This window comes from Protopterus annectens, chromosome 4.part0 (assembly GCF_019279795.1).
Source record: "Protopterus annectens isolate FY-2018-M chromosome 4.part0, PAN1.0, whole genome shotgun sequence".
Taxonomy (NCBI): domain Eukaryota; kingdom Metazoa; phylum Chordata; order Ceratodontiformes; family Protopteridae; genus Protopterus; species Protopterus annectens.
This window is the reverse complement of record NC_056733.1, coordinates 721,434,196-721,446,253: the sequence shown is the minus strand read 5'-3', so window position 1 is coordinate 721,446,253 and position 12,058 is coordinate 721,434,196.

Sequence of the window (12,058 nt, the reverse complement as noted above, 5' to 3'; positions counted from 1 at the left end):
TCACTTTACATATTCTAACATTTGTATATCCTGAGTTTCTTCATATTAAACTGTTTATGAAGTGTTGTATTTGTTAATAAAATGTTATTAAAAAAGTACATTTATGTCACCACAGGACAGAACCACTACAGTGAGATGGCACACTTTCCTGAGGTTTTAGGTGCAATAGATTGCACCCCTGTTGCCATTAAGGAACCATCTTGAACTAATAGTGGTGCCAGAACAGGAAGGACTACCATTTCATCAACTGTATGGTAGGGTGCAATGCAAGAAAGTGAATCACCATTGTGTCAGCCCAACATCCTAGCAGTGTCCATGATTCGCATATTTATTTAGCATATTAGCTCACTCTACCACCTTTTTCCTGCATGGTAGGATTCTCTTGGTCATCTAGTTAAGTGCAAGACATCTTAATGTTCATATTTTATTTATTTTATTTATTTATTTACTCTTTGTTGACTAGATTAGTCCCACAAGGCCAATGTCTCTTTTCAGGGGAGATCTGAGGTAGTATTGCAGTGAACTGGGGAGATTTGGCCAGAGTATTCGGGAACTTTCCCTACTCTTTGCAGTAGGGAAAAGATATTGGGTGTTACACATCCTGACTTCCTATTTCCTGTCCAGGCGAGGAAGCAGCCAGAAGGAACAGGGAGAAAAATGGATGCTTGACAGCCAAGGCAATTTGGAAGTTAAATGTTGAAAATGAATAAAAAAATGATAGAATCACTACAATAAATGTTTTCATGTGGTGTGGGAGAATAGAAAACTTTGTCTGCAGATGATGAAGAGATCTGGAAGGCGATGAAGCTAAATGTAATGGTGGAGATAGATTCAGAAAAAAATTTCCAGGAAAAACCTGTTTGAAACAGCAGAAACATATGTTATTTCAACCCTCCAATCAGGAGGATTGCAGGATGAATATCTGGAGAAGCTAGTTAACCAGAGTGACCCAGAAAGTGAAACTGCTATATCCTGGAGTGATAGAGGGAGAAAAAGAGAAGGAAAAAGAGCCAGAGAAGGTTACAGGAAAGAATTCCTATGCTCAAATGGTAGAAGAAGGAGCTAAGGAGAAGACAAAGATGAAGGAACTAAAGAAAAATATGTCGTTCAAGTAAACAGTAGAAAAGAAAAAGGTCTGGACAGATATGAGGTATGGGACAATGTTATTGTACCTCTGGGAGTAAAAGCTGAAGAGGTAAGAGTTTTCATTTTAATTAACAAAGAAACTTTTCGTGACTTGTTTTTTGAATCTGGCCAGTCTATGGAAAGCTTTTTGGGGACCTATAAAAAAGAAGGCAGACTTTCCATGGTTATAATATGTTGTGCAAGCCTTTCTCAGCAAACAAAAAAAGAATCTTGATTCAGTTTAGAAATTAAGTGGGGGCAAAGGAAAAGAGAGAATATTTGCTGACAATATGTAAAGAAGCGGTGGACACTACTAGCATCTATAATGAAAGAGGATTATGGACTGGGAGTTGGTATGTGGAATAATTTAAAAAATGGGAAATGACAATGTGATACACATACCTAGTAGTATTAATGTGCATGGCAATAGAGGTTTTGTGAGGTACAGAGGACAACCAAAGACTTGTTTTTTTTGTGGAAAAAGTGATCATTTAATTAATGAATGTGACAAAAAATGTTATGGATATAGTCAGACAGGTTATAATGCAAAGAAATGTGAAGTTAAATGTAAGAAATGTGGTAATACAGGGCATTCATGGTTAGAAAGTGAGGTAGAAATACAAGAAAATAAAAATGGAATTAAAAGTAAAAATGAAACTGTACAAGAAAAAGAGTTAGAAAAGAATGTTATAAAGAACACACAACACAACAAAAAATATTGAAATGGTATTTAAATTTAAAGGGAAAAACAAAGACAAAGAAAGTGAAAGAGAGACGGATGAAACAAGTGAAGAAGAGTCAGACTGGCATATAGTAAAAGAGAAAGAAATCAGTAGAAAAAAGAGTTAGAGAAAGAAAAAGAAAATTTAAAAATATAATGGAAAGAGATAATAAGAAAGGTAAGGGATAAGAAGATTGTTTTAATAATTGTTCCATAAAGCTGAAAATAATCTCTTTGAGTGTGAACAGTATTAAGAGAAGAATTATTATTTTACAATGGTGTGCTGCAATAGATGCTCAAGTGATAGTATTCAAAGACACCAGAATGCTAACAGAAGAAGAAGAAATGGTGCAAACAGAAAAACTTTGGAATGTTACTGTTATTTGGAATATAGGCAAAGAAACATGTTCAGGTATATGTATACTATGCCAAGAAAGTGTAAAAATATTTGATATTAAGTAGTAGAACTGGGCTGAATAACAGTAGTAGATATAACATGGGAAAAATATGTATATAGACTAATAGCTTTATATGCATATGTGACAAAAAAGAAAGAGGATCAATGTTTATAAGTTTACCTAGTTATGCCTGTGTCAACATGGATATAATGACAATTGACTTTAATTGTAAGCTGAGAAATAAAAAGAATAGTTGTGATGTTAAAATGGTTACTGAAATTATGAAAAGTATAAAATTAAAAATATGAGAAAATAAACAATTGGCTTAGAAAAGAAGTGAAATTAAGACAGAAATTGGTTATTTTTTGATATCAGAAGGCCTACAAATTACATAAAAAGGAATGAAATATAATGGGATCTCTGATCATTTGACGATTTGGATAAGAATTCATGAAAATGGGGAATATAGTATACTAGGAAAAATCATAAAAAGAGTAAATAAAAAAGATTTAGATTCAGGAGAAAGAAAAAAAATTACAGAGTTTGGCAGCAACATATCAATATGAGAGATTATTACAAAAAGTGGACAACATTTATATTTAACATTTGTTAACTGGGAAAGTCCAACTTGGAACGAAGCCAATTTTAAGCAACGGCCCAGGGAGGAACACTCCAGATGCATGTCTTTGTAACATGGGAGGAAACTGAACCACCTGGATGAAACCCACACAAATGCAGGGAGGATATGCAGACTCTGCACAGAAAGCATCCCAGCCAAGAACTGAACTGGAAAACCTCTTGCTGTGAGGCAACAATGCTACTGCTGCACCACTGTGCCATCTGATATGGCAGCTTCAATTCAAAAAGAAATACAAAAAAGTATTTTTAGAATGCATAGAAAAGAAAAGGAAAAAATGGAATACAAAATATTAAGTCAAAATAATTAAAGACTTGGTAGAGAAGAAAAAAATGTTTTATAAAAAAGAAAAAGAATTATATAGAAGAAATCAGGATAAGGTTAATAAACTGTTATATAAGCAAAAATAATGCTTACAAGGAAAAAAGAAGATGTAGCACCATACTTATGTAAGATAGTAAAAGAAGGAAAAATAATGAGAATTAAAAAATAAAGAAGGGAAATAAGTTAAAAACAAGGAGAGATATATGAAATAATTAAAGAGTATGTATTAGATGTATATAGTAAGAAAGAAGCTAACATAGAACAAATTTATAATAGTGAAAAATTAAATACGGAAGATAATGAATATTTAGAGAGAAAAATAAATATAAATGAGTTAAATGAGGCCTTAAAAGATTTTAACGTCAATTTAGCTACAGGTTTGGACAGAATTGAATATAGTATGTATAAAGAAATATATGACTTGCAAAAATGGTGCTTAGAGAAGTAATGAATGAGTGGCTGGAAACAGGAATTAAGTATAAATAAATTTGCACAGGTCTGATAAAATTTATATTAAAGAAAGGAGATAAAGATTTAATAAAAAATGGAGCCCAGTTACACTGAATAACACACATTATAGCATTTTCATGAGAATAGTAACTAAAAACTACAATGTAAAATAGATGATATGATCAGAACTTGGGAGAAAAGAAAAGGGGAGTCAAGACCTATTGTGGATAATAAGGGAAGTATTTGATGTTATTAATAAAAAATTGGAAACAAAAATCATGATAGGTGATTTCAGTAAGGCATATGGCAATATTCAGTATAAAATATTATGGGGAATTTTAAAAGCATACAACATAAGTGAAAAAATATTACAAGTAATTAAATCAATACATAAAAAGAATTATGTGCAATTGAATGTAAACAGTTGGATTGGCGAAGATTTGAAAATAGAATGTGGTATAAAACAAGGATGTCCTGCAATCAATATGATCTTTGCTATAATCATAAACACAGTAGTAATGGAAATTAATAAAATGTCAAGTAAGGGAGGATATAAGAATGATAGAGGAGATACAGTAACCAATAATGTATACTTACTCTGATGATATTGTAGTAATACAAAAAATAAAGTGTGGATGGAAGACATAATGAAAAATTGAGTACATGGTTGAAGAAAATTGTTTTAAGCATAAATAAAGAGAACAGCAAATGAATTTGGTATGAAGGTATTATAAGAGGTGTAGAATATAATGAAAATAATATAAATATTTTAGGAATAGTATTTGGAAGGACAGAATACTCACACATTAACAATGGGATAAAGTTATTAAAGGAATCAAAGGCATGATCACATCCTGGAAGACGTATAGGTTTTCATACAAAAGGAAAGCACATTTAATAAACATCATAATAATTGGTAAAATAGCTTATATTGCAAATGTTTATATAATGCCAATGAAATATGAGAAAGAAATTATGCAGACAATGTTTCATTTATTTGGAAGTTAAGACTGAACCCAGTTAAAAAGGGAATTTTGTATATGAAAGATGGACAAGGGGGTTGGGGGTGATAAATCCAATTGTGCATGCAGCCTCTTTAATTGTGTATAAAACACTAAAATGAATAACAAAAAAAAAATATTTGACAGAAACAATAATGTATTGTAAATATATAAACATTTGGGAAGAAATGGAAGTGAAAAAAAGTTTTAATGAAGAAATGTAACAATTTTGTAGCAAAATTGTATTGCGGAAATTGAAAAAGAATGTGATAGAAAAGAACAGAAAATAATGGTATGTTAACATTATGATGTCGTTTATTTGGTGGATCCATGGAACGAGTTAGAGATAGATAAAAGGAAAGCAATAATGACGCAATACAGAAATTATAAAAGAATTAAAGAATGCATTGATTTTTGTGGAGGTTGTCCATAGGGAAATTACCAGTGGGACAGATATGCCATACAAGACAAAACAGGATGGAATGTGTAATAAATGTAAAGAATTGGAAATAACAGAACGTTTTTTTTTTTTTAATGTGACAGAATTCAAAAACTGTAGAAAGAAGAATGTAAACATAATTTGATTAACAGTTATTTAAATTTTGCAATGCTAAACATAGACATGATAGAGTATGGGTTTTATGAGACAAGATCCCAGAATGAAGTTAAGAAAATGGACAGAATCATATTCTATGTGGCATGGACTATATGGAATGAAAGACTTAATGAAATCATATACAATGGAAAATGGACAGTGACAAAAATACTGGAAAAAATATCGTTTTGGTTGTGGGTAAAAGAGTGGGGAGATGCTTAAAATGGAAACATCAATATATTGAATGATGTTAACATATGTAAATATTGTAAATATATAAATATATAGATATGTAAAAATATGAAGTGTATATATGTATACAAATAACCCCCACACACACTCATGACCAGCATTTGCAGTACTGTTATATGCAAGTACATGTGTATACCCTGTTCGTAGTATAGAGGCAGCTGGGAGGATAGTATGAATGATGGAACATAAACAGAAAGGAGTGGAGGTGAATGCCAGCTCAGAAAAAGTAAGCAGTATAGTAGAAGACTTGGATGAAGCTTTTCAAAGAAAGCTGTTCAATCAGATAGAGGAGACAGTTGGAGAGGAAAGTATAGTTACAACCCTCCAATCAGGAGGGTTGTGGGAAGTTATACTTCAAGAAATAATTAACCAAAGTCAGCCAGAGAATGAGGTTGTATGGGAAGACATTATGGGAAAAATAGTAGAGCTCTAGAAGCAACACTAAAAGGAAGCAGCAGAAATACAAAGAAAACATACACATAGATAGTAGTAGCTACCTGAGAAGTGAGAAGAAAAAGAAAAGGGGACAGCCTGAAAAGAAAATTTATGGTAAGAATATAAAGCAAAAGAGAACAGGAACAAATCAGATACTAAGTATGAGACAGTGAAGTTTTACCTTTGGGTATAAAAGTGAAAGAGGTAAGAGCATTTATTTTGATTAACAAAGAGACATTTTGTGATATTTTCTTTGAGAATGTGCAAAGTATGGAGAGATGTTTTTGTCTGAGTATGAAAAAGACTCCTTGGAATGAATGTATAATAAAAGCATCTTTTCAAGAGACTAAAAAGAAAGTTCACATACAGTTTCAAAAGCGGAAAGAGAGACTTTAAAAGAAAATTTAAAAAATATATGTATACAAATAATAGGCTTTTCAAGAGTTTACGATAATAGAGGTTTATGGCCTGGGGCATGGGATTACAATGTCATTCTGAAAATGAGAATGGAAAAAAATGTACATATTCCAAGAGTTATAAATGTTGATGGTAACAGGGGTGGTTTAAAATACTGAGGACAACCAAGTACATTTTATTTTTGTGGAAAAGAAAGGCATTTCATTAATAGTAGTGACAAAAAGAAATGTCCCAGGATTTAATAAACACCATGTAGGCACTGTGTAGAGCCTACATGGACTGTATCCATGTACACAGCCATGGTTCTCCCTCAGCAGCACTCCATGCGTATTAATGATGGCATGCTGCCGAGGGAGGGCATAGGAACAGGGATATTGAATCAGTGTAGGGAGATGTGTAGAGGCTACCCATGGTTGTGGATGCCTGGTCAGATGTTATGTACAGGGTGCAGATGCCTGTAATGCACCCTGCCACTGTTGAAATGCTATGAATTGTGTTAAATGTTTAATATATAAGTTATATGGTTTTATTTTTGTATTATTATTTTTCTGCATGTTTGCACTGCGTGGCATGGAGCACAGTAATGCTATTTATTTATTTTATTTTATTTTACATTTGTTTACCGGGATAGTCCGACTAGATACATGTCCATTTTCAGCGGAGGCCTGGGGAGAAAAGCTCCACATAGACAGACTTACATAGATTACACAGAAGTTAGCAAACAGTTTTAAAAACAAAGTAATTATATACAATGGGTTAGTAGTGGTCCCTAGTAGGGACTCACAATTCTCATGGACAGACAATTAAAAGTATGAGACATCAGATTGGAAGCAGAGCTTGGTGATGTAGTTACAAGTTATGATAATTGCAGAATATGCTTTTAGTTTATAACTTAATCAGGGTTGGTACATGGGCATAGCCAATTCCCTTTGAGATACTGTTTGAGGTTTTTTTTGAAGAGACTTTTGGAGGATTGTAGGGCTATATAGCTTGGCAACAAATTTCAGGTTTTGCCAAAGAAGTTGGCAAACAGGGATTCACCAGCAGAGTTATTAGCTTTGTGGGTCTGGACCAGTAATTTATCGGCTGACCGTAGGGATCTTAGGTTGCTCTATGGCTTAATGATATTTTTAAGTGAGGGGTTATCCTCAGGGTGGTACAAAATTTTGTGCGCTATTAAGAGCTGATTGAATTGAATTAAGCTGGGCAGTTCTAGCCACTCTAGTTGTTTAAACCTCTGGCAGTGGTGGGTTCTATAGGTGGAGCCAGTGGCAAATCTGGCAATATGATTGTAGCTATGGAACAGCTTACCTAGTTCGGATTTGTTGAGGTTTGAGAGTACAGGCGAGGCATATAAAAGAGTGGAGAGTAGGTGTGAGTAGGTGATTGCAGTCCTAGCCAGTGGGGTTAAAAATGTCTTATTTCTATACAGTGATCCAAGCTTCTTATTGATGGTCTGTATGGTTTTGTTGACCTGTAGGTCAAATTTGAGATTATTGTCTATGATAACCCCTAGCAGTTTGGTGTGATTATCTGGGAAAATAGTGGTACCATTGTTAGATGTGACAGAGAATGAAAGTGTGGCGGATCTACTAGTTGGAGAGAAGAGTAGAAGTTTAGTTTTATTGGGGGTTCTGAAGTAGGTGTTGGTTGGTGAGCCAGTTCTCAATAGTGTTAAATGTATTTTGGGTTAAGATTTGCAAGTCGGATGGGGAGGTGGCTGAGCAGATGAGAGTGGAATCATCTGCATATTGAATGCAGGTGGCATTAGGGATAGCAGTGTGGAGGTTGTTGATAATAATAGAGAAGAGTAGTGGACCTAGTATGGACCCTTGAGGGACAGCAAGTGTGAGAGGTAATTGGCTGGAGAGTTTGCCCTGCCATAGTACAGTCTGCTGTTTACCAGTCAGGTAGAACTGGAGCCACTGTATAACAGGCTTGTTGAGGGAAATAGATTTTAGTGAAAGAATGGGAATTTCATTGTTGACCATGTCAAAGGCTTTTGATAGGTCAAGAAAGAGGGCAGAGGTTAGCCTATTGTCATTCCTGTTTTAGTTTATGGCAGTAGTAAAAGAAAGGAGGGCTGAGGTGGTGCTGGGATATGGCCTGAAACCATGCTGGGAGTCAGATAGTAAGTTATTCTGTGAAAGGTATTGCATTAGTTGCTTGTGTACACATTTCTCCATTATTTTGGCTAGTGGGGAAAGAATGGCAATAGGTCTATAGTTGGATATGTCTGAGGAGCTACCACCTTTATGGAGTGGGATGACGTGAGATATTTTCCAGAGGGAGGGGATAGCATTTTTGGATAAGGTTCTGTTGATGAGGATAGATATCGGATATGCAATGGCATCTGCAGCTATTTGTAAGTACTCTTCAGAGAGGAGATCAGCAGCGAGGGTGGTAGGTTTTAATTTTTTTAGAAGTGTTTTGATAAAACTAGTGGATATTGGTCGGAAGTTAAATTCCGGGTGATTATTAGGTAGATTAGGTATGTGGTTTACGTTAGAGGGGGTTAGTTGATTTGCTAGGGATTGGATTATTTCAGTGAAAAGGTTATTAAAGGCGATAGCTATGGTCTCTGGGGATTTATGGGTGTAGTTAGCCGGGGTTGGGGTGGTGGAGTTACCTGGTCAAAATAGCTGATTTAACCCTGCCCAGAACTTTTGAGGGTTGTTGTGGTGTTTTTGTAGGAGATTTTGGTGGAAGCTTTTTTTTATCCAGTAAAATAGATTTATTTGTATCATTCCTGAATTGACGATATTTTAGATGGTCAAGTGGGGCTTTGTTTGTTCTCCAACTGGCCCAGGCTCTGTTTCTAGTTTTGATGTTAGCTTTGGTATCTTTTGTGAGCCATGGTGCTGTATTAGATCTAGTTTTTATTGTACTTGCTGGAGCATGGGAATCAAGAATAGTTATGAATTTAGTGTTAAAGTGATATATGGCCTCCTCTAATGTTAGATTTTTTTTAGTTTTGACCAGTCAACTGCTTTTAATTCATTTTGGAATATAGCAGCATCAAAGTCTTTTCTGTTTCTAAATGTTTTATATTTGGGCTGGTGAGGGTTTCCTGCCTTATGTTTTATGATATAGGTTAGACAATGGTTGCTGAGGTCATCAGGGAGAATACCAGCTGTGCACAGTTGGGGTTGGTTATTAACTGGGATCCAGTCTAGGATACTTTCCTTGTTGGTTGGTTTATTTATCCTAGTGGGAGAGGTTATGGTCTGTTTAAACCCACATAAGTTTATATGAGTGGGGGGGGGGGTTGGAGGAGCAGGGGTGCCAGTCAGTGTTAAAATCACCAAGAACTATGGTTTCTTGGGGATAGATAGTGGATAACCAGTAAAGGAGATCCTGTAGGGTATTTAGGTTGTTGCCCGGTGGAATGTATGCACAGACAATGTTCAAGTGTTTGTTTTGGTTAATCTGTAGCTTGGTTATGAGGAGTTCCGCATTATTGAATTGGGGAGGTTGAATGGTGTCTCTATTAATGGTTAGAGTATTTTTGTAAAGGACTGCTATCCTACCTCCTTTCCTTGTAACACGGTCTAACTGGTGAATATTGTATCCTGGAGGTAGTATCTCATTGTCAGTAGTACTGGGTTTTAGCCAGGTTTCTGTAAGACACATAATGTCTGGGGAGTGGGTTGCTAGGAGTGCATGTAATTTGGGAATCTTATTGTTACTTCTAATATTTAGATGAAATGCTAGGAGGAAACTAGTGCTAATGCTAAGCCTCACTTACTGCTAAGCCTCACTTACATATAGACAGTAAAACAAACCAAAGTCGTGCACTGCTGCTTAAAGGTCCAAACCCAGAAAATGAAATATAATCCACAGAAAAACAAGGAAGGACCACCAAGCTATTAAAAATTAACTTATTTTATTCACGAATAAGACAGGATAAGCACTTTCACATGTATAAACATGCTTCTTCAGATCTCAAATACCACTTCATTTCATCATCTTAAATAGTGCAAATCCTGCAACTAATTAGTCAATTAAAAACATCTTGATCAATTTAAACTAAAACTGTTTCTACATTGGAAAAATTACAAGGAGGTTAAGGGATAGAGTATATAACCATCTCTATGATATCAGAAATTTGAATCAGCAGAATGCGTTGGCTAAACATGTTGCACAGTTCAATACACATAGTTTCAATTTCATAGTTTTGCAAATTGTTGGTATGAATAAAAGAGGGGGGAATCAGGATAACCACCTTGAGTTAATAGAACTGAAGTGGATCTTTAAGTTACGAGCACATGTTCAGTCTGGTCTGAACAATTACGTAAGTATTGGAGGCACGATTTCTGAAATAAATTAAATTAACAAATTGCATTAAAGTATATGTTTTATTTTATTTTATTATACAACTCATGGTAGCTGCTATGTATTGTGAACATTTTATGTTTTTGATGTATATGTGAATTTAATGGATCATGATTTCTAGTTGTAATTGTTTTGTATAATTGATCATTTTAGATTAAATTGATCTAGATGTTTTTAATGATTAATTAGTTGCAGGATTTGCACTATTTAAGATGATGAAATGAAGTGATATTTCAGATCTAAAGAAGCATGTATAAACACGTGAAAGCGCTTATCCTGTCTTGTTCGTGAATAAAATAAGTTAATTGTTAGTAGGTTGGTGGTCCTTCCTTGTTTTTCTGTGGATTACATATAGACAGCTAACATCTGCTACATACATAAAAATAGAAACCAGATGTAATCAATTATCATAATTAATTATTTTGTTTTTCCATTGTAATTTTTTTTTTGTAATTGCTATTTGCGCGACATGGCATGGAGAGCAACAGAGCTGAGCACCACTTATACATACATAGCCGACACCTGCCAGACATCTAAAAATTAAAAAAAATGGATGTAATTAATTAATTATTTATAGGTCTGTTTCCATGTATTTGCATGGCATGGTGCAGTTCTCAGCAATGCTAACAGGTAGCCTAGTAGTATATGTGAAGGTATACTAGTTTTCATAATATCCAAGTAGCTAATTTTTTTAGAGTTCCAGCCTTATGTATAGTAGGTCCTGGGTTTGAGGTCATAGCAGCAAAACATGTCTGTAATTTAATGTACAATTTTTGTTTAATTTAACAATAACATTGCAAAATATGGCACTGCTGCATTCTGCTAAGCTTTGCTCAACCATGCTAAGCACTGCATAAACATACTAATGGCTACCAATGTTTGCGTGGTACTAAGCTTTGCTAAAGCCATGGTTATATATGTTTTTGCGCTGCTCAGCTCAGCTTTGCTGGTTTTGTACTGCTAAGTGAAGCGACGCTTTTTTGAATGTTGGTCAATGACATGTAAGGATGGGAAAACAGCCTATATTAAGCACAATAACAAATAAGAAAAATTACCAGCAGCAGCAAAATGTCGATCAGATGAGTAGACAATAATAGCAAAAAGTAAAGTCTCCAGGTGACCACTACAGCTGTAAGCATATAAAGTTTATTACATAAAAATAAAAGCTGGATAAGTGCTTTCACACAGTGCGTGCTTCATCAGATCCGATGAAGCACACACTGTGTGAAAGCGCTTATCCAGCTTTCATTTTTATGTAATAAATTTTGTATGCTTACAGCTGTGGTGGTCGCCAATATTTTCGTGGTACTAAGCTTTGCTAAAACCATGGTTATATGCATTTTTGCACTGCTCAGCTCAGCTTTGCTG